Source organism: Neofelis nebulosa, chromosome 6 (genome assembly GCF_028018385.1).
Source record: "Neofelis nebulosa isolate mNeoNeb1 chromosome 6, mNeoNeb1.pri, whole genome shotgun sequence".
In the NCBI taxonomy this organism is placed as follows: Eukaryota; Metazoa; Chordata; class Mammalia; order Carnivora; family Felidae; genus Neofelis; species Neofelis nebulosa.
This window is the reverse complement of record NC_080787.1, coordinates 6,658,417-6,680,035: the sequence shown is the minus strand read 5'-3', so window position 1 is coordinate 6,680,035 and position 21,619 is coordinate 6,658,417. Positions and strand designations below refer to the sequence as shown.

The window sequence follows — 21,619 nt, the reverse complement described above, 5'->3', positions numbered from 1 at the left end:
ATCTCACGATTTACCGGTTCGAGCCCCGAGTCTGGCTACGTGCTGACAGCTCAGAGCCTGGAGCTTGCTTCGGATTCTGTGTCTCCCTCTCTCTCTGCCCCTACCCCCCACGCTCTGTCTCTCTCTCTTTCAAAAATAAATAAACATAAAAAAAAAACTTAAAAAAAAAGTTTGGAAGAACGAGCCAGGAAAGGAGGGCTATAGTGCTTATTTGTAGGACATAGAATCAGTATGACATTTCTTCCCCCTATGAAGGGGGAGTTGTAAAAAAAGATTTAAATGATGCCACTTTCAGCTCTAAACTCAATTAATGCTCCTGCCTGAGAGAGGAGAAACAAATTTGGAGTGTAAAATCGTGAGTAGCGTGTGGCAAATGTGTATGCGGTCAGTAGTTCTGGAATTCGGGAGGAAGGTCTTGGCCAGAAACCATCACTCGGATAACAATGAGTCGTTGCAAGTTCCTACATGTTACAGGATTGTCCAAACTCCTTAAGACTCTCCGCGTGTAATTTCTTTTGCTTTAGATGTTGAAGATACATATTTTTGAAGATTTCATTTTTGAGGAATCTCTACATCCTGCGTGGGGCTTGAACCCACAACCCCAAGATCGAGTACTACGCTCCACCGACTGAGCTGGGCATTGAGGATGGTTAAGTTGAGGTTGAAATCGTGGGAGTGAATGGGATTGCTAGGAAAGAGCACGGAGTGAGGGCAGAACCCACGAGAAACGCGGAGGTGCAGGGATCGGAAAACAGGCCTGCGGGGGGGAAGGTCAGAAAAGGAAGCTGAATGAGAAATGGGACAGCAGAAGACGAGGAGTAGCAAGGATGTGGGAGCGGTGGGTGGTGACCAGCCGTTCAGTCTTCTGCCAAGAGTTTTACATATACCTTGTGAAGAAAAGGAGAGGTCTACAATTTCTAGGTCAGTGTCAGGAGAAGGGCTGTTTGTTAATTACATGACAGAGACTTTGTCGTTTCTGTTGGGTGGCTGGAAAGCGAATTTGTCTGGTACCTTAATGAATACAGCTGATCCCTTTACTCACCTCCGTGGGACCCTCACGGCATCTGTAAACGTGAGAAATGTGTTCTCTAAGCAAAGGAAATTTGTCGTAACAAGCAAAATTAGCATTTTAACCGCAGAAACTACTCAGGAGTTTTAACTGTATGGTCTAAATATGTTTTATGATTCGTAACGCAGCAGCGTGCGGTAATTATTCTGAAAAGTGAATTCTATACATGTACTACCATTTTTTTAAGTTTTTAAAAAATGTTTATTTGAGAGAGAGAGGGGGGGGGGGGAGGGGCAGAGAGAGAGGGAGACACAGAATCCGAAGCAGGCTCCAGGCTCCGAGCTGTCAGCACAGAGCCAGACGCGGGGCTCAAACCCACCAACCGTGAGATCACGACCTGAGCTGAGATCCAGAGTCAGACGTCCGACCGACTGAGCCACCCAGATGCCCCACCTGTACTACTGTTGTCCATAAAAGGGACAAAATATTTAAAATTAAAGCTTAGAATTAAAAAAAAAACAATGTTGGAATTTGAAGAAAAATTGCCTTTTGTTATATTCTACATTGTCCTTATTTTTTCTTTCTTTCTTTCTTTCTTTTTTGCTTTTTGCAGAATTGTCTTTAAAGTAGAACAGACCCCCTCTGGAAAATGGCCTAGAACAAGGATCAAGGTGTGCACGCGAAGCTGAACTGGTCCATACAGGGAAACGCTCCTCCAGGAGTGTGAACGGGGCACGACACCGAGCCTCTGGAGACGGCACAGATGTGCTGTGGATCCCTGAACATTCGTTCTAGGGCCCCCGCGCCTGCTGTCATACTGGAAATAGATTTACGTGACCCTTTAAGTGACGCTGCTTCCGTCAAACAATCATGCAAGTTTTCTTTTCAACTGACGTAATTTGGGGGGTTTTAATTACCTTTCAAACTGGCATTGGGCGCCTGGGGGACTTCCTGCTCTCCGTTGTATATCTGCACGTCGCATCCATTCGACCTCATCAGAAAAAGCCCTTAGATGCGATTCTCGTTCATCTAACTTTGGCTGATGTGACAACAGCCACCTTCAGGGGCGTCCCGTATATAACGTCCTCCTTCGGAGTCAGGGATGTTTTGGAGGCTGTCCAAAACATTTGTAAAGCTGTGCTGTGCATTCACAGAGTGACGCGGGGTGTTTGTATATGTGCTGCTTCTCTTCCGAGCACGTTTCAGGCCCTTATGATCAGCCCTGCCGGCTCCAGGTGGGCATGGCTCAAGTCCAAGATCTACGCACAAATCCTGCCCCTGTTGGTTTACTCCGGGGCCAGCAAGGTGCTAATCAACACGTGGGTCATCATAAGCACTGTGGTCACAGGCAACTCCGCTGGGGTCGGACCCGTATATTCCCTGAAGTTCTGTAAAACAAGGCGGTTCGCGTACCATCAGGCAATGTTGTTGCGAGCTGTCATGTTTATGCAAGATTTCTTCTTTTTGTTCCTCATGATTTGGACCAGTTTCTACATGGTGACCGTCCTGTTCAGGCACCACAAGACAGCCCTACGGATTCACGGTACCAGCCTCTCGCCACGATCTTTTCCCCGAAACAAAAGCCACCCACGTCGCCCTCTTGCTAGTAAGCTGCTTTTGTTTTCTTTTACGGGGCTAGCATGTGTCTTTCCATTTATATGGGCTCTTTCTATGAGAAAAACCTGATGCCGGAGAGGGAGAGCATCACTAGTTTTCTCTTGTCTTGTTACCCAATGGTCTGTGCTTTGGTGTTGATTAAATATGGTAATAGGGTTTCCAGATATGCCTGTGCCTTTTCAAATATGATCATTTTCCCTTGCTCACAACTGGGATTTCTACTGCATCTAAAAAATACTGATAAAAATTGTTTTAATTGCAAGAGAACACGGTGTTAGAATTGGTATGATTTTAAAAGTTTACCTATGTCAAGGAGCGCCTGAGTGGCTCAGTGGGTTAAGCGTCTGACTTTGGCTCAGGTCATGATCTCATGGTTCGTGAGTTTGAGCCCTGTGTCATGCTCTGTGCTGACAGAGCCTGGAGCCTGCTTTGGATTCTGTGTCACCCTCTGTCTGCCCCTCTGCCACTTGCACTGTGCCTCTCGCATTGCCTCAAAAATAAGTAAACGTTAAAAAATATTTTAATAAAAAAGTTTATTTATATTGAGAGAGAGAGAGCAAGCAGGGGAGGGGCACAGAGAAAGGGAGAGAGAGAGTCCCAAGCAGGCTCTGTAATGTCAGTGTGGAGCCCGACTCAGGACTCCATCCCACAGGGCTCGATCCCACAAACAGTGAGATCATGACTTGAGCTGAAACCAAGAGTCCAACGCTTAACCAAGCCACCCAGGTGCCCCTAGAATTATTATGAGTATTAGACAGCAGTCTTGATTACATCTAGGTAAAAAATTTGAGAAATATGAATCCATTCGATTCAATCTATGAAAATCTCTTCAAGAATAAAAGAGCACATTGTGGATGAATACGTACAATATAATGTACATATAAATTCTAAAAACGTGGAAAACTATATTGATAAAAAATTACAATGCAGTAAAAATAAAGAAATGTAATTAATGGTAAAAATGAAATTCAAGAGAGTGTTATCTTTTTTTAAATTTTTTTGATGTTTTTATTTATTTTTGAGACAGAGAGAGACAGAGCATGAGCAGGGGAGGGGCAGAGAGAGGGAGACACAGAATCCAAAGCAGGCTCCGGGCTCTGAGCTGTCAGCACAGAGCCCGACGCGGGGCGAGGCTCGAACTCACGAGCTGTGAGACCATGACCTGAGCTGAAGTCAGATGCCCAACTGACTGAGCCACCCCGGTGCCCCAAGAGAGTGTTATCTTTAAGGGGTTTGGTAGAAGATGCAAAAAGTTGGGAACCACATTTTCATTTGTAATATTTTATTTCTAGATTGGGTTATGTATCTATTATTAACATTTGTATGTGCCCAAGATGTCCTATAAATACATTTTTAAATAAGCAGATTAGTTCTCATTTTCATACTGTCTTGTAAATCATTTATTTGCACACATTTTGCATTAGATTTATAGAGTTGGTTAGATTTATGATTTCCAGAAGAAATCATGGAACAGATTTCTAGTTCCACGTGTAGTATACCCTCTCACTGAATATTCCTAATCTAAATGACATTAAATTTAAAATTTTTCCTAAAATTATAAAATACTTTATAAGCTAGTAGGAACTAAAAAGCTAACATCCAAGAAAGAAAATCATTTCTGGGCATAACTGACTAGCTTTTCATCAACTCTCCCACTAAGGATTATTAGAACAGGGTGAGAGGAATGTACGTATATTATATATATAGTTACACACGCACGCACCCCCATATAATATTATATGCATAGTTACATACACACGCCCCCATATACATTATATTATATATATAGTTACATACACATGCACCTCCCATATACATTATGTACATAGTTACATATACACGCATCCCCATATGTATTATATTATATATATGTGTATATACATATATATATATATATATATATATAGTTACATACACACACATAGGGTGTGCATGTGTGCGTATGTGACTTGAAGCCATTGGAGACATAAATCTTACCAAAGTGGGAAGACCTCTATTCAGAAAGCAATAAAACATTGTCAAGAGACTGTGAAGAAAACCTGATTAACAATATCCTGTGTTTATTGAATCAAAGAATCAGTATTGTAAAATTGTAGTTCTCCTTAAAATGATTGGTTATAAACTCAATGCAATTAAAATTAAAAGACAGTATTGTGAGAATTGACAAGCTCATTCTATACTTGGAATGGAAATATAAAATCCAATACTCTGTTGAAAAAAAACAAAATGAGAGGATGTACACAGACAGATATCAAGGCTTATCGAATGCCCTGATAGGACAGTATGCTAAAAATAGATCAGTGCAATCAGTGTCCAGAAACAGAACCAAACATTTGTAGACACAATTTATGAAAAAGATTGCACTATATAGCAGTGGGGGAATGAATGGTTTTTCAATAAACAATACTGAAAAAATAAATCCTGTCTTTATATCACATAAACAAAAATCAATACCGTATTAATCTTAGACTTAAATATGAAGGGTGAAACGAAGCTTCTAGAAGCTAACATGAAGGGATATCTTCACGAGCATGGAGTAGGCAAAGATTCCGTAAACAGAAAACGGAGTGGCACGCCCGTAAAGGAAAATATTGATATTCTGGGTTAAATTGAAATTAGGAAATTCTCTACGTCAAAAGACGTCGTTAAGAGAGTTGATAGCCAAACTGTAATGTGGGAAAAGATGTTTCCAGCACATCTGACTGACACAAGTCTTTTATCCACAATACGTAAACAACACCCACAAATCAATAATAAACGTAACAGACAACCCGGTAGAAAAAGCACAAAAATTTGAAAAGGCTTTTTAGCAAAATAAAAGTACGCAGAAAGCCCATAAACGTATTAAAATATGCTTGGCTTCATTACTAATTAAGGCAATGCAAATTAAGATGTTTGACTTGCAGCCATACACCTAGCAGAATGGCAAAATTAAAGAGTGTAAATTGTTACAACTTTGGAAGTCTGTTGGGCAACATTTTATAGTGTTGGACCTGTCAACGAATCTCATTGATCCAACATTCCGCCTCTGTATATAGACTCAGACCCCGACATATACAAAAATGTTCCTTTTTTTGGTTTTTTACTTGTAGTCGTCCCAAACAGGTAAGTTGTGTAATATACGTACAATGGAATGCTTTCCTGCCATGAAAATGAAGAACGCTATTGCTACATTCAATAGCATAGATTACTTTACAGGCGTAATTGAATTAAAAAAGCCAGACACAAAGGAGCATAGACAAGAGGACTGGACTGACATATATTTTAAGGACAGTGGAAACTAAACTTTGGTGTTAGAAGGTAGAGCGGCGATTACTTTTCGGAGGAAAGTGCCTGACAGGTGGCCTCGCGGTCGTCTCTGAGGTGCTGGTAATATTGTATTTCTTGATCTAGAGGCGCCTGGCTGACTCCGCTGGTGGAGTGTGTGACGCTTGACCTCAGGGTCGTGAGTTTGAGCCCCACGTTGGACGTGGAACCTGCTTTAAAACAAATGTTTCTTGATCTAGATGGCGGTTCCTCGCGGGTTTTCTGTGTGAAAATTTATTTACCGCCATCCATATGAATTGTGTGATTTAAAATATTATAAGCCAATTCTTTAAAAGCTTAAGGACTGTTATGAATCAATACATATGTTACAAATCCGTTCTTTGAGAGTTCATTTTAGAAAATGAAAATAATAAAACATTGCAGAGACCTAAGGGACATGTGAAAATGGAATCTAAAAGGAAAAACACAGAGCAGGAGAGCACTTAGGGCACCACATTGCTTTTGCTTTTAAGGCTCTTACTCCTGAGTAAGGCAAAATTGCATTTCTATTTTGGCAGCTTCTAAATTGAGGCAAGGCGACGTCATTGGGATCTGTTGCAAATAGAGGATCACTCTGTGTTATCGCACATCCCTCCTGGTACACATTCATCTAACGATGACCTAGAAACAAAACTCAGCCCCCACTCCCAGTGAACTCCAGGAACAATGGTCTTGTCCCTCTGGGAGCTGTGGAGTGGAAGAGATGGAAAACATCCTCACTACTAAGAAGTCAAAGCCCCAAAGCGGGCCTCTGAGCGGACAGGCCTCCTAGATGCAGTTCCCGAGTAGTTCAGGGAGCCGCAAGTCACAAACAGAGTTTGAGGTTTGTATTACTGATCTATTACTGGAACAATTCCACATTTAGTAGTTTAAACAATCAACAAGCACTTATCTCATGAGGTCTGGAGGTCGGAAGTTCAGGAGTGTCCTTTCTGGGTGGTTGCAGCTCACGGTCCCTCCTAAGGTTGCCGGCAAGATGCCAGCTAGAGCTCCAGCCATCTTACGGCGTAACTCTGGCAGGAGGGTCCCGTGCCAAGCTCTCCCAAAGGTACTGGTTGGGGGAATCGCTTCCTCCCCACATGGGCCTCTTCCTGGGGCTGCTCAGGACATGGCACCTGGCTTCCCCGAGAGCCACAACCACCACTATGTTTGGCCACAAAAGACCAACCCTGAAACGATGGTGTAGGAGCTATACAAGGGCAAGAACATTAAGAGGTAAAGATCATTGGGGTCATCTTAGAGGCTGCCTCCAGAGTCTGGCCTCTGGCCAGTGATCTACGACACTCCCTTGTGCAAAACACACTCACCAGGTCCCGAGAGGCCCCAGAGGTCCCAGAACTTAGCCTTTAAATCAAATCCATGGGTATGAAGTCCCTTGGGTACGGTACCTTGAACATATTCCTTCAGGTACAAAGAAAGGAACCTTGCGCATCAAAGGAGAAAATACTCTCTTACTTGGAGGAGGCTTTGGACCTTTGACTCTAGAATTTAAAGTCTCTGGCTCTACCAACCAAGCCCCATAGGCCCCCAGGAAGTAGCTTTTATTCATATACAGAAATGGTTTCAGCAAATATCGCTGCTATTGATGAGTATTGTAAATGCATTCTTGGACTCAGGGAAGACTGTTGAAGAAACGGGCTCAAGTCCATGGGACGAATTCACGGAGCGGAAGTGTATTCAGGTATCCTGAGTGCTACGTCATAGTCACCAGTGAGCTGTTCTACGTTGTTTGTACCGTGTCTGAGAAACCATTCCGGTTTCCGTAGAAGGAAGTAGATAGCATCGACACAACAACCCTTACTTATTGACATAGAGTTGGTAAGGGTGAGACTCAAAAGTGGAACCAATTGATTGTCTTTGGAATATATTTAGTAACACTTATCATGGTCACTGGTCTTCTCTGGATGACCAAGAAAAAACAAAACTAATGACAAAGTAGGAGAAGGGGAAAGCAATCAGTAGAGAGCAATGGTTGGAATTATTACTACGTTTTGCCAAATAGTTCTTGATGTAAAAAAAAAAAAAAAAAAATGAAGCATCCAGGGAAGGGAATGTCCTGGCAAATGTGACCCTGCTTTGTGCCCTGAACTTCAGTAGTTTGGGGATGATTTTACCTTCCAAACTATTTTTTGCCCACATGTACTTTGTAAACAAATACGTAACGTTTTTCATCAGATATGCATGAAGACTGTAATGACTGGCATATCGTAAACTTTTCACTGTTTTTTGAGGTCTGGCATCACACTCCTTTATCACATTAAATGGAGTCTAAAAACCATAGTGATTGACTACCGGCCAAAAGCCCTTTAAAAAATAGAAAAACATGCCCTTCTATGAAGGGAAATTTTATATTCGATTCTCTTTCTCCTTGAATGAGTTTATGCAGATTTTATGTATATTTATGTATATTTTATGTATATTTTATGTATATAAAAGATTTTTGTCTATAATGTATACATTATGCAGATTTTATGTATATAATGTATATTTACTTCAAGTCCTCCTTTGCTCATGCTGTTACACTAGCCTGCACTAAATGTAAGTATAAATATCACAATCTGCAACTCTGCTGTTTGATAGGACCACACATCTGTATCATAATTCATTCTTTTGGCTTGAGTTATATTTGCATTTATGCAATGCAATCAACACATCACCGGTAGATGTTAGTACATTTGGAAATCCCTTTGCTGGAAGATATGGCAGAAGTAAGTATGGAGTTTGTCACCTTCTCCATGAAATCTCGGAGCATATATACGACCACCTTAACCGAAGGAGTATTTCCCATTGTTCTTTGGGCTCATTGCCTGATTTAGTAAAACTGCTGCAGGAGAAGGCATGCGTAAAAGGATCGTAGCAGAGGATGGTTTCGATCCATCAACCTCTGGGTTATGGGCCCAGCACGCTTCCGCTGCGCCACTCTGCTTTTCCTGCTGGTTCTGCTGTTCTTTTTATTAATGACAAACATCACCTTGTCGGAGCTGAGCTATATATATATATATATATATATATATATATATATATATATATATATATATATTTTTTTTTTTTTTTTTTTTTTTTTTTTTTTTTTTTTTTTTTTTCTGTCTCCTTCCCTTCGAAAGGATTGCCACCCTCCTCTCCGCGTGTGGGAGATCCGCTCTCCCCCGACCAGGCGGCCAAGGGCCCCGACCTCCGGGACCGCGCTTGTCCAACCAGCTCAAGAGTGTGCAAGCTCGGGATTTCCCCCCCCTGCCCCCCCACCTTAACTTGATTTACTTTCCAGGAGCCGCTCTTCGCTCAGAGAGCCGCGGGGGAAAGTGCGCTGAGCAACTCCTTGCGGCCTTTTCGGCGCGATCCCAGTCATCGCGATCCGAGTCATAGCGGAGCGGACCCGCCGCCGTCAGAGGAGTCGTGCCACCGCCGCGCGGGCTTCCCCTCCAAAAGGCTCGCAGTCCGTCGCGAGGAGGAAAGGGAGGTTTTCTGTTTGTGCTGCAAGGAAGCAGACTGTCCCAGGGACGGCGCGCCGGGAACAGAGGGGACCCACCCAGCGCGGTGCTCCCGGGCTTGCACGGGGGCCACAGTCTCTGCTGGATCCCGCCGGGAGCCGTTTTCACACGCACGCGCGCACTCAGACTCACACACGCGCACACACACGCATGCACTCACGCGCGCACTCACGCACGTACGCACTCACGCACACACACGCGCACAGTCACACTCACACACGCCGTCGGAAATAAAAAACGAGACACCAATAGAGACAGGAGCTGCATTCCCTTGGCTCCGATCAGAGCAGAACTTTGGGCACGGCCCGGAGCAACCGCCCTGGCTCGTCGCTGCCCCCGCGAGGCCGCCAGGCCCGAGGGCGCGTCCCGATCGCTGAGAACCTCGGATCCTCGCTGATGGAAACTTCGGGACGACGGGCGTGAACGAGCTCGCGGGGCCGCCGCTCGCTTGCTGCAGGTATTCGTCTCCCCTTCGCCCCACGCCCGACCGCAGGGACACTGGAGGGGCGGCCTCTGCACGCTTGCTCCTGTGCCAGAGCCGGGGCGCGCGCGGCCGGTCCCGGGGCAGAGAGGGTGCGCGCACGGCCCTTCCGGGGAGAGAGCGGGGGCGCGCACGGCCCTTCCGGGGACAGAGCGGGGGCGCGCGCGGCCGGTCCCGGGGCAGAGCGGGGGCGCGCACGGCCCTCCCCGGAGCAGGGCGCGGGCGCACAGTCTTCAAACTTTCGGACTGCACGCCCCCGAGTCAGAAATACATGTTAAATCACAACTCAATACAGTATGCAAACAATCTGTCTACTGGCTTATCTATCTTTCAATCGAGAGAGAAAGAGAGAGAGAAAGGAAGAGAAATCAAATTCCATCACACAATATTATACTACATGGGGTTTATTCGGATAGTTCCCACTCCCTTGATATTCTATTTCATTTATTAAAATACCAGTCTTGGCCTTTTCTTCGCTGTTGATTTTACACTTCTACACCTCTGAGACACATGGTACATTGAAAAACACTGTCACCTGTATAATGGTAATAAAAAATGGCTTTGTCCCCCTGGAGTCAAACAATGGAGTGGAAGACAGTGCCCTTTTCATATTGGAGGGGACCAGTAGTCAAAGAGTTAGGGAAAAGGTTCTGGTTCCAGCAGCTTTTCCGTTTGGTATTACACAGTAAACAAGTGAACTTTGTCAGGGTCTACACTCCAGATGCCTCCCTGTATGTGTGTTCCTGTGGCAGGTGAAGGGATATTACACGGGCCACACTGTCCTCTCTGAGTCAGCTTTCCCACCTCTGTCCTACATTTGAGAGGCGGTTTCTGTCCCCTCATCTGTGGAAGCATTCTTGCCTCTTAGGGCATATTCCGCTGGGGTTTTTCTCTGTTTTACCGTATCCAACATATTGTTCTGATGGTCCCCTCTACCTGGAGAATTCTTACTTCTGACCTCTATAGGATTTGCTCCCGGCCTTTGTTCAAATGGCAGGACCCATGAATCCAAAGGCTTTGGAGAGATTCAGCCTGCCCTCCGTTTTCTGTGAATACCTCGAAGAGCTGTTTGTTTGTTTGTTTGTTTGTTTGTTTGTTTTTACTGCTGAGTTGTATTCCATAGAATAGATGGACCACAGTGTGTTTACCCAACCACCCACTGGGAAACACTTGGGTTGTTACCAAGTTTGGGCTATTACAAACAAAGCTGCTCTGAGTAAGAATGTAGGGGTTTTGTGTGGACATAAGTTCTCATTGTCCTGGGATAACTGCCCAGGAGTGGAATTGCTGGATTGCATACAGTGTTGTGTGTAGCTTTTTGAAAGAGACGACCAAACTGCTTTCCAGAGCGGCTGCACCACTTTCCCTTCCCGTCAGCCATGGGTGACAGTCTGTGCGGTTTCTGTGTGCCCTGGCCAGTCTTAAGCAGGGTCACACAACTAAACTGTGTTATTGTAACTCTTCTGAGGGGTCTGCGGTGACACCTCATCATGGTCTGAACTCACATTTCCTAAATGACTGGTGATATTGAACATCTTTTCCCGGGCCATTTGTATATCCTCTTTGGTAAAATGTCTCTTCGTGTCTTGTGCCTACCTTCATTTATTTGTTTCTTAAGTAGGCTCCACACCCAGCATGGGGCTTGAACTCAAGTCCCTGGGATCAAGTGTCAGATGCTCTATCCACTGAGCCAGCCAGGCATCCAGGTTGGTTGTTGTTTTAATGTTGGGTTTTGAGAATTCTTCACATAGTCTAGATATGAGTCTTTTGCCAGATATGTGGTTTGCAAATATTTTCTCCCAACTGTAACTTGCCTGTTTATCCTCTTAAGAGGGTCCTTTCCAGAGCAAAAGCTTTTAATTTGATGAAATTCAATTAGTCACATCTGTCTTTTATGGATGTGTTTTTGGTGTCATGTCTAAAACTCTGCAAGCCCGACGTCCTCCAGATTTTATTTTTTTCTAAAAGTTTTATACTTTTATGTTTTTTTTAAATTTATTTTTGAGACAGAGAGAAACAGAGTGGGGGGAGGGGGGAGGGGCAGAGAGAGGGAGACAAAATCCGAAGCAGGCTCCAGGCTCCAAGCTCCAAGCTATTAGCACAGAGCCCGTTGCAGGGCTCGAACCCACAAACCACGAGATCATGACCTGAGCCCAAGTCAGACACTCAACCGACTGAGCCACCCAGGCGCCCCTTGTATTTTACTTATCATTTCCAATTACTTTTTTAATAAGGTGTGAGGTTTAGGTTGAGGTTTGTGCTTTTTTGCCTATGGATATCAAATTCGTTCACCACCATTTTTTTTTGAGAAGACCAAGACTTTCCTTCCTCTTCTAAATTCCTTTTGCACTTTTGTCAAAAATCACTTAGCTGTACTTGTATGTGGCGATCTGTGGGTTCTCTACTGTTTCTTTGATGTACACGTCTGTCTGCCAATGATGTACGGTCTCTATTACCGTGGCTGTAAAATAAGTCTTGAAATAAGAAGATTGATTTCTTCCACTTTATTTCTCTTTTTCTCAGAATTGTTTTAGTTATTCTAACTCATTTGCCTTGCCATATACGTTGTAGAATAGTTGTGTTCATGTCTACAGAAAACTCACCCGGATTTTGGTAGGAATCCTGTTAAACCTGTATCTAACTTTGACAAGACTTGACGTCTTTGGGTCTTCCAATCAAATGAACACAGAATATTTCTCCATTTATTTAGGTCTTTGATTTGTTTCAACAGCATTTTGCAGTTTTGTGTTTTTCTGCATGTACATATCCAGGTAGATTTGAAGCTAAGTTATTTTTTTAAGTACCATTTAAATGGTACTGTATTTTGGTTCTGGTGCCCACATGCTTCTTGCTAATGTATAGAAATACGATGGATTTTTGTATTCTGATCTTGTATTCTGTGACTTTGCTGAACATACTTATTAGTTCTAGGACGTTTGTGTTTGTTTTTAGTTTCCTTAGGATTTCCTATGGAACCATCATAACATCTTCAAGTGGAATGGGAAGTACAATCTGTAGGCAGAGAGGGAGGGGGAAATGTGTATTTCTGGAGAAAAATATAATCCACTGAGCAATCAACAGCACCATCAACCCGCACTTTGCCAAAATTGTAGAAATGAACAAAATGCACTTTTGCAAAATGCAAAGTGTCCTGGTGTTTCTGGGTCGGATAAGTATGTCACCTAAGACCATACTGCAGTATCGGACGAGTAATTCCACACCGTTTTTGTTTATCATTAGAATGTGACATGGGCGCCTGGGTGACTCAGTCAGTTAAGCACCTGGCTCTTGAGCTCAGCTCAGGTCTTGATCTCGGGGTCATGAGTCCCAAGCCCCGTGTTGGGCTCCGTGCTGAGTGTGAAGCCTACTTAAAAACAACAACAACAACAACAACAACAACAACAACAACAACAACAAAGTGACGTCAGGGGGGGTTGGCAGAGACTCTCCTCACCTGCCAAGGGGCTCAGTTGTGAGCACAAAGGACAGAAAATCTGAAGGTCTTGGGTTTTGACACGGTGAACACCTTACTCCGTAAATATGGTTTCCAGTTCCTTTTCTAAAACACCCAAGTCTAGAGGATAGTTTTCTTACACTCCATGGACTTTTGAACATTTTGTACTGTGTTCCTGGGAAATCTATTAAAATGTGCTAAAGTTGTCTTCTGCTTGGAATAGAATAAATAGCAAACTTGGCTACTGGGTAAGGTTTTACTTGGGACAGGTAAAAGTCGTCCAACTTGAACCCAAACTTCCTTCTCTGAAGGACAAAAAGCTGGGGATCTTCAGACCCCTAGGGAAAAGCAAGGGCCATACTGCCTGGACAGGGACTTGAACCCTGGACCCTCAGATTAAAAGTCTGATGCTCTGCCAACTGAGCTACCCAGGCTCTTGGAGCATAGCTCTGTCCAGATGCATAAGATTGTTTCCAGTAAATATTTATGGAATGCTTAGTGAAATCTTTAACCCCTTATTTACGGGGCACCGAGAAATAACCAAAAAGGATACAAAGAGGAACAAAGACACAATAAAAATATAAATAACTAACAAAGAACAAGAGAAGAAATGTGAAAAGCAACCAGGGGAGAACGATGGTAAGAATCTGAGAAATTTGGGAACATCTGCCAATTTTTTTTTCTTGGTGTAAGAAAAAAATGAGTCATTAAAAAGGAAGAGAAATGTCGTGGTGACTGTGAGTGGCCCTACTTTGTACCCTGGGCTGGTGTTCTTAACCCCTGAAAGAATGTTGGCAATTTAGTGTTCCCTGTTGCATTTTTTTCAGTGGACATGTAACATTTTTCTTCACATGTTTAAATTCTTGCAAAGGGTGTTGTGACTTGTATCAAAGAAATCTAAAAGGTAACTTAATACTTAGCCACATGCCTCCGGGCACCTGAGCGGCTCAGTTGGTTAAGTGGCAGAGTTGAGGTCAGGTCCTGATCTCACAGGATGTATGTTCAAGCCCCGCAAGGGGTTCCGTGCTGGCAGCGGGGCCTGCTTTGGATTCTCTCTCTTGCTCTCTGCCACTCCTTGCTTGCGCTGTCTCTCTCACAGATAATTAAATAAGCATTAAAAACATACTTAGCGATATCCCTTGTGAGAGAGAGACCCCTTCTTTAATCTTCCGTGGAAGAGTTTACTTGGATCCTTTATCCCCTTGAGTTCGTTATTTCCACTTCATGTCTCCCATGGAACTTTATCCCAATACTGTCTTTTTGCATTTGGTCTTTCTTGATCTTCCTACCATACGCTTCTAGGAACCAAAGACAGGTATAAGCATTGAAATCTGATGTTATTTCCTGCGACCCCAAATCTGTGTTAAAAACACCCCCTGTGGGTTGTGTTCTATTTGCACCTGCCTTAGTGGGAGATGTAACGGACGAGCATGTGGAATTCGTTACCCCCCCTCCCCCTCATCGCCCCCCAAAGAAATCGTGGAAGAGACCCAGTCCTCCAGCAGGAGAGTGTGACAGCGAGGCTGGAGCGCACGGGGACAGTGACCTTCCTGTTGTCTCACGTCCTCCCTTGCTTCTCCGCTTTGCAGGCGCCGTCACCCTAGAACTCCTTCCCCTTTCCCCATTTGCCAGCCCCTGCTTGTGCTTTGGATCTCAGTTCGGACGCCACCCATTACCTCCTTCTGGAAGCTTTTGCCGACGCCTCAAGACTGGCTTTGCAGCTCCCGGAATACACCCAGGATTCCTGGGGTTATTTCCGTGTTATTAACAGCACTTGTTACACGATGTGGTATCAGTCCCTGGTTTGTCCCTTCCCGGGGCATGGCCATGTTCGGGGGCCCAGCCCTCAAAGGCCGCGTATGTGCAAATGCCTCTTTTCATCTCGGACTCTGCCTTCTAACTCCAGCTTCACAGATGCAACCGCTTCCTGCACAGGTATTTTACACTTGCCGCCGTCCGAAACTGGACTCCTGCCCACCCCCCTCCCCAGTCTGGCTCCTCACCCGTCTTCCCCAACTATAACCCGTCTGTGCGGTGCTGTCCCACTGGAACGCCCGTCTTCCCTTGCCTGCCGCCGAGATTTGTGCAACAGACTCGTCACTGGTCTCCTGTTTCAATTTTCCTTGCCTTCTTCCTGTCTACACAGAATGAGGGCAGAACTCTCCAGGGGCTCCCCTCTCATTCGGATAAAAGCCCAGCTGCTTCTAGTGACCTCCCTCCCCTCCCCGTCTTCTCCAGCCACAGCGCCTCCTGCTGGTGCTCAGACAGGCACGAACCACGCCTGCTCCGGGCTCAGGCCTTCGCCCTTGCTGTGTGCTCTGCCCCGAAAGCCCTTTCTTCCCAAAGATGCGCCCAACTCGTTTCCTCCTGTCCTTCAGGCCTTTGCTCAAATAGCTCTTGCTCAGTGAAATCTTACCTGCTCAGCATACGTAAAATTTCAAACCACTTTTTTTTTTAATTTTTTTTAACGTTTATTCATTTTTTGAGAGACAGAGAGGGACAGAGCATGAGCAGGAAAGGAGCAGAGAGAGGGAGACACAGAATCCGAAGCGGGCTCCAGGCTCTGAGCCGTCAGCACAGAGCCCGACGCGGGGCTCAAACCCACAAACTATGAGATCATGATCTGAGCCGAAGTCAGACGCTCAATCGACTGAGCCACCCAGGCGCCCCTCAAACCACTTTTTAAAAGTTGTCCCCATCATCTTCCTGCTTTATTTTTTTTTTTAATTTTTTTTAACATTTATTTATTTTTGAGACACAGAGAGACAGAGCATGAATGAGGGAGGGTCAGAGAGAGGGAGACACAGAATCTGAAACAGGCTCCAGGCTCTGAGTGGTCAGCACAGAGCCCGACGCGGGGCTCTAACTCACGGACCACGACATCATGCCCTGAGCTGAAGTCGGCCGCTTAACCGACTGAGCCACCCAGGCGCCCCCCTGCTTTATTTTTTATAAGTGCATATACTACATACTTTTTCACTCATGTGTCTGAATTTCCCATTAGCATGCGAATTCCACGGGACAGAGACTTTTGCCCATTTTGTTGACAGCCGTCGTCCCGGGGTCCAGAGGAACGCATGTCCTCTGCCGCTACACCTTAAGAATCCGTTAAGTGCGTGTTGAACGAATGGCCTACCAGCCACATAGGAAGCACGCAGTAAACAAGCTTCCTACAGGAGGACATGTGAACACATTTCAAGAGTTTAAGACCGAAAGAGGACACGGATGGTCTTTTCCTAGGTAGAGTGTTCTAGGCTCTGCTTACATGGCTCCTGGTCGTGGGTCTCAACCTGAGTTGCCGACTGTGGGTCTTCTGTCTAATCATGTGGCCTGACCGCGCTGGTCGGTGCTCGTGCAGGAGCCACAGCTTGTGGTGGGATGGGACTTCACACCTGAGACTTCCTGTCTGCACACGTCGTCTCCGTGGTCATTAGTTCTCCCCCTTTCCAAACCTTTAGGTCACCAAGGAATAAACCCTGACTCCTGAGCCGCTGATTTTTTTATTTTTGAAAGAGAGAGAGAGAGAGCGCGCGAGTGGAAGAGGGGTGGGGGAGGGAGGGACAGAGGATCCAAAGGGGGCTCCACGCTGACAGCTGTGAACCCGACGCGGGGCTCAAACTCATGAACCTCGAGATCATGACCTGAGTCGAAGTTGGACACTCAACCCACTGAGCCACCCAGGCGTGCCATGGGCCTTGCTTTTGATACTTCAAACTACATTTTGGAAACTGTCGGCATTACAGTAACTGCGTAGTTACATTCTTAATACATTTCACCACGTGCACATATGTTAATTTTGTCTCCTTTTGAAACTTACATAAGTATAATTGTACTAAATGTTTCCTTTGTGTCTTCCTTTCACAGTATTATGTTTGTAAGGTTCATCCGTATCCTTCTCTGTAGCTCTGATCTGTTGTAAGCTGCTGAATAGTGTTTGACACTGTTTATTGGCGTTGGTGCAAATGTCCACTCGGGTTGTTTCCAATTGTGGCTCTACAAACAACACTACTGTGAAAATTCGGATACACATCTCCTGCTGTTTGTGTGCACGTGTTTCTCCCGGGGATACGTCTAGGATAACGCGGTATGTGTATCTTCAACTGACAGAACTCCAGCTGTCTCCCACGGTATGTGTGTCAGTTTAGACTCTGAATAGTAGTGATCGAAGCTGTTACTTCACATCCTTGCCAATAATTAGTATTTCTTGTCTTTTTAATTTTAGCAATTCTGGTGGAAGATCAGTAGCATCTAATCGCAGGATTAATTTGCCTTTTCTAGGGGCGCCTGGGTGGCGCAGTCGGTTAAGCGTCCGACTTCAGCCAGGTCACGATCTCACGGTCCGTGAGTTCGAGCCCCGCGTCAGGCTCTGGGCTGATGGCTCAGAGCCTGGAGCCTGCTTCCGATTCTGTGTCTCCCTCTCTCTCTGTCCCTCCCCCGTTCATGCTCTGTCTCTCTCTGTCCCAAAAATAAATAAACGTTGAAAAAAAAAAAATTAAAAAAAAAAAAAATTTGCCTTTTCTTAATTTTCTAACAAGGTTGATTGCTGTAGTTGTTTTAAAGTATGTGCACAAATTCTTTGGCAGTCTGTCGGGTCCGCAGAAAGTGGTCCAAATTCCCTCTCCTTGACCGGGGGCTCTGGTGGCTCATCTCTGAGTGAGGCAGAAGGGACACTGGTGACATCTCAGACTAAACATCTGCCTGGCTCCCTCTCTCTCTGGGAGTCACAGACTTCATAGTCCTTGAGGCTCTTTCTGAATTCTGAGTTTTCACGCTAGTCCTCTGTAGGTTACTTACGTCACAAACATCCCCTCCCATTTTGTGAGTTTGGTTCATTCTTTCGTAGTGCTTTTTGATGAACAAATTCTTCATTTCACTTATTCTTAAAATAATTTGTAAATTTAATCTCGTTAAGTCAATCCACTTTTCCTATGTTTATTTTTTTAAATTTTTTAATGTTTATTATTTTTGAGGGAGAGACAGAGTGCGAGCGGGGGAGGGGCAGAGAGAGAGAGAGGGAGACACAGAACTTGAAGCAGGCTCCAGGCTCCGAGCTGTCAGCACAGAGCCCGAGGGGCTCCAACCCACGAACTATGAGATCATGATCTGAGCTGACGTCGGACGCTTAACTGACTGAGCCACCCAGGAGCCCCCGCTTTTCCTATGTTTAGTGCTGTTGTGTCCTATTCCTTATTCCTGTCCGAAAGTCCCCAGTGTATATTTTTTATCTTCTCTTCTAAATGCGTTATAGTTTTGTCTTTTACATTTCAGCATTAATGCACCTGGAATTAGCTCTTAGGTATGGTGTATATTTTTCTCATATAGATATGTAATTACGCCAGCACAATTTCCTCTCCGTACTCCTCTGCATCCCATTTATTAAATACAGAATGTGCTCCTCCTTTGTTCCATTGATCCACCTGTCCGTCCTTGCACGGACACCACGCTGTGTGCCTTCATGAGGTTTTAGAGGGAGGGTTTTTTTTTTTCATTGAAGAAAAATTGGCATATAACATTAGTAGCAGGTGCACCACATAATAGCTTGGTATTTGTATACAATAGGAAGTTATCACCATACAAGTGGTGCCCTCCACCCATCCTCCAGCCCCCTCCCCTTCCCCTCGACAACTACCAGTCTGCTTTCTGTATCTGTGAGTTTTGTTTTGTGTGTTCATTTGCTTTGTGTTTTAGAAAGCACAGGAAGTGAGATCAGACAGCACTTCTCTGACTTGGTTCCCTCCACCCGCGTGGAGCATGGCCCAGGGCTGAGCGAGGGGCTCCCGGGAGCCCAGGTGATGAAGGCTAGGGGTGCCGGGGACCCGCACTCGGGGTGGCAGTGTTCCCCTGTGCCCCTGAAGTCACGAGACGGTGCTCACCAGCACCTCCATCATCTGGAGATAGTCCCAACTGCTCCCTGCCCCTCCGGCAGCCGCCGTGAGATTAGCAGTGATCTCCTTTACAAGGAATCCAGGCAGCTCTGGAGGAGTCAGCCCGGGGACCTTGAAAACAAGGGTATCTCAGGCCCCAGAGCCCCTGGGGCCCCCGGAGAGAAGCGCCTCTTGCTCCCCAAGCCAGATGTTCTAGGGGCGTCCCCGCCCCAGCACAGGTCCCCAGGTTCAGGGGTGCCTGCGGTGGGACACACGCCCCTCCCTGCTCAGGGAGAAACCCCCGCCCTCAAGGTGCCTCCTGGTTTGTGTCTGCTCCCTGGAGGTGGGGGTCTCGGGTGAAACCGCATCTCCCCTCCCCTGCCCGCCCGCCTTGGCCTTTTCCTCCCTTGCTGGGGAGGGCTCCGCTCAGCTGGATTTTGGGTCTCTTTCGGCCATATCGCTTTGGTTTCCAGATAGGCTGGAGGAAAACCAGTGCTCCAGTTTCTTGGACAGACTTGTGCGAAGAGCGCACGAGCCCACGCCAACACAGACCTTCACCCGGCTTGAAACCCGTTTGAGATATCCTTGGTCACGTGCCTGCTTTGGGGGTGTCTGCACTTGGCTTGGTGCTCAGCTCTGGGCGCACCGCGTGGTAAGAAAGGCCTTATAGTAAACGTTAATGCATCTAGAAATCAGCTGAATTTCCCCTTGCGGATGGGGAGCACGGCCTGCCCCTCCTGAGAGCGCCTGGCCTGTGCAGACCGGTCTCCCTACTTCCCCTGTTCCCCAGCGGCCCTAGGGAGCCACCTGCCAGCCTGCCCTCCAGACTGAACTCCTGGGCCCTGCGTTATGAAGCCAGGGCGTTTCTACTGCAATGTCAGTGACAAGGAGCACAACCACTCTGAGATCACAGCTGGCTGTTTATTACCATTCTCCCCTTTAGAACGACACATGACTTTGCTCCTTCTCCTTCTGCAGGACATGAGGTCACAGCGGTGGGGTCTGGGAGTGGTGCTGGGGTCCAGAGCCCACGGCCAAGAGAGAATTCTTGAGGTGTCCTCAGGGCAAAAAGGTGGTTTTATTAAAGCTCGGGGACAGGACATGTGGGCAGGAAGAACTGTCCCAGGACCATGAGCAGAGACGATTATATACTATGGGGTTGGGGGAGGTAAAGTCACGGGGAGGTTTCCAGCGGGACTTTCATACCCACAGAAGACTCACAGGATGCAGGAGAGCCAGCTATCCTCAAGCCAAGGTTGTCTTCCCCTCTAGCAAAGCATTAGCATTAAGACAGTAGGAGCTCCTGGAGGAATGTTGTACTCTGTCTTTGCCTGAGTATTTGTCAAAGGGCTGCAGGTTCTAAGGAAAGTTGATTTTACCTGCCATTTCCTCCTGCCTTTGTTCCCATATCACTATGGCCCGTTTACGGTCAGTGGGATATAAGTAATATAATGCACAAAACTTCCAGATTAGGTCACACTTCTAGTGGGAGAGAGATGTCCTTTCACTTCTGCCGTCTTGAAGAGGGAGAAGATGCCTGGATGTCAAGGCCAAGGCACACAGCGAGGATGATGGGGCAACGAGACTGAAAGCCTGTGTTCCTGCCATCTTGGAGTTCCCATGCCCAGGGAGCCCCCATGCTCATGTGCATAATCTGTGGGCCACCACTGGTCTGGGTCTGTTATGAGAGACACCCCTAATCCTAACAAATGCAAACTCTCTGAATACCGAGCCAAACCTGGTTGCTAAGGGGTTGATAAAGGAAATCATCTAGGTATAACACATATAACACATGCTTCCTCAGTCAACGGTAAACAGCACCTTCCTTTCCTGAGTCACGGCACCTGCTTCCCTCCTGCGGTGCTCCCGAGCACTGCCCTCCCTCAGTCAGTGCCCCTACAGCACCCTCCCTCCCTCCGTCAGTGCTCCCACAACATCCACCCTCCCTCCATTAGGGCTCGCACGGTGGCTGCCCTCCCTCCGTCAGTGCTCCCAGGGTGACCACCCTCCCTCTCTCAATGGTCCCATAGTACCTTCCTTCTCTCTGACAATGCTCCCATGGTGCCCTTCATCCTTCCTTCAGTGAGTGCTCCCACAGCACCACCCTCCCTCTGTCAGTGCTCCCATGGCATCCATCCTCCCTCAGTCAGTGCTCCCACAGGGCCCGCCCTCTCTCCTTCTGTGCTCCCACAGCATCGACCTTTGCTCAGTGAGTGCTCCCACAGGGCCCGCCATCCCTCCGTCAGTGCTCCCATGGTACCCGCCCTTCTTTAGTCAGTGGTAAACAGCATCTTCCCTTCCTCAATCAATGAAGATTATTGAACATCTACTATATTTCTACTTTGACTTAGTTTCTGTGAAGGTTCAAAACTAAGGTATAGAACCTACTTTCCATATTCC

General features: G+C 46.1%; 2 non-coding genes across 2 annotated transcripts; both read right to left on the bottom strand.

The window, feature by feature from the left end:
• Nucleotides 1-8,786: 8,786 nt before the first annotated feature.
• TRNAM-CAU (transfer RNA methionine (anticodon CAU)) lies at nt 8,787-8,858 on the bottom strand. The gene has a single exon. It is a non-coding gene; the product is annotated as a tRNA-Met (tRNA).
• Nucleotides 8,859-13,716: 4,858 nt separating this feature from the next.
• On the bottom strand, nt 13,717-13,789 carry TRNAK-UUU (transfer RNA lysine (anticodon UUU)). The gene has a single exon. It is a non-coding gene; the product is annotated as a tRNA-Lys (tRNA).
• Nucleotides 13,790-21,619: the final 7,830 nt, after the last annotated feature.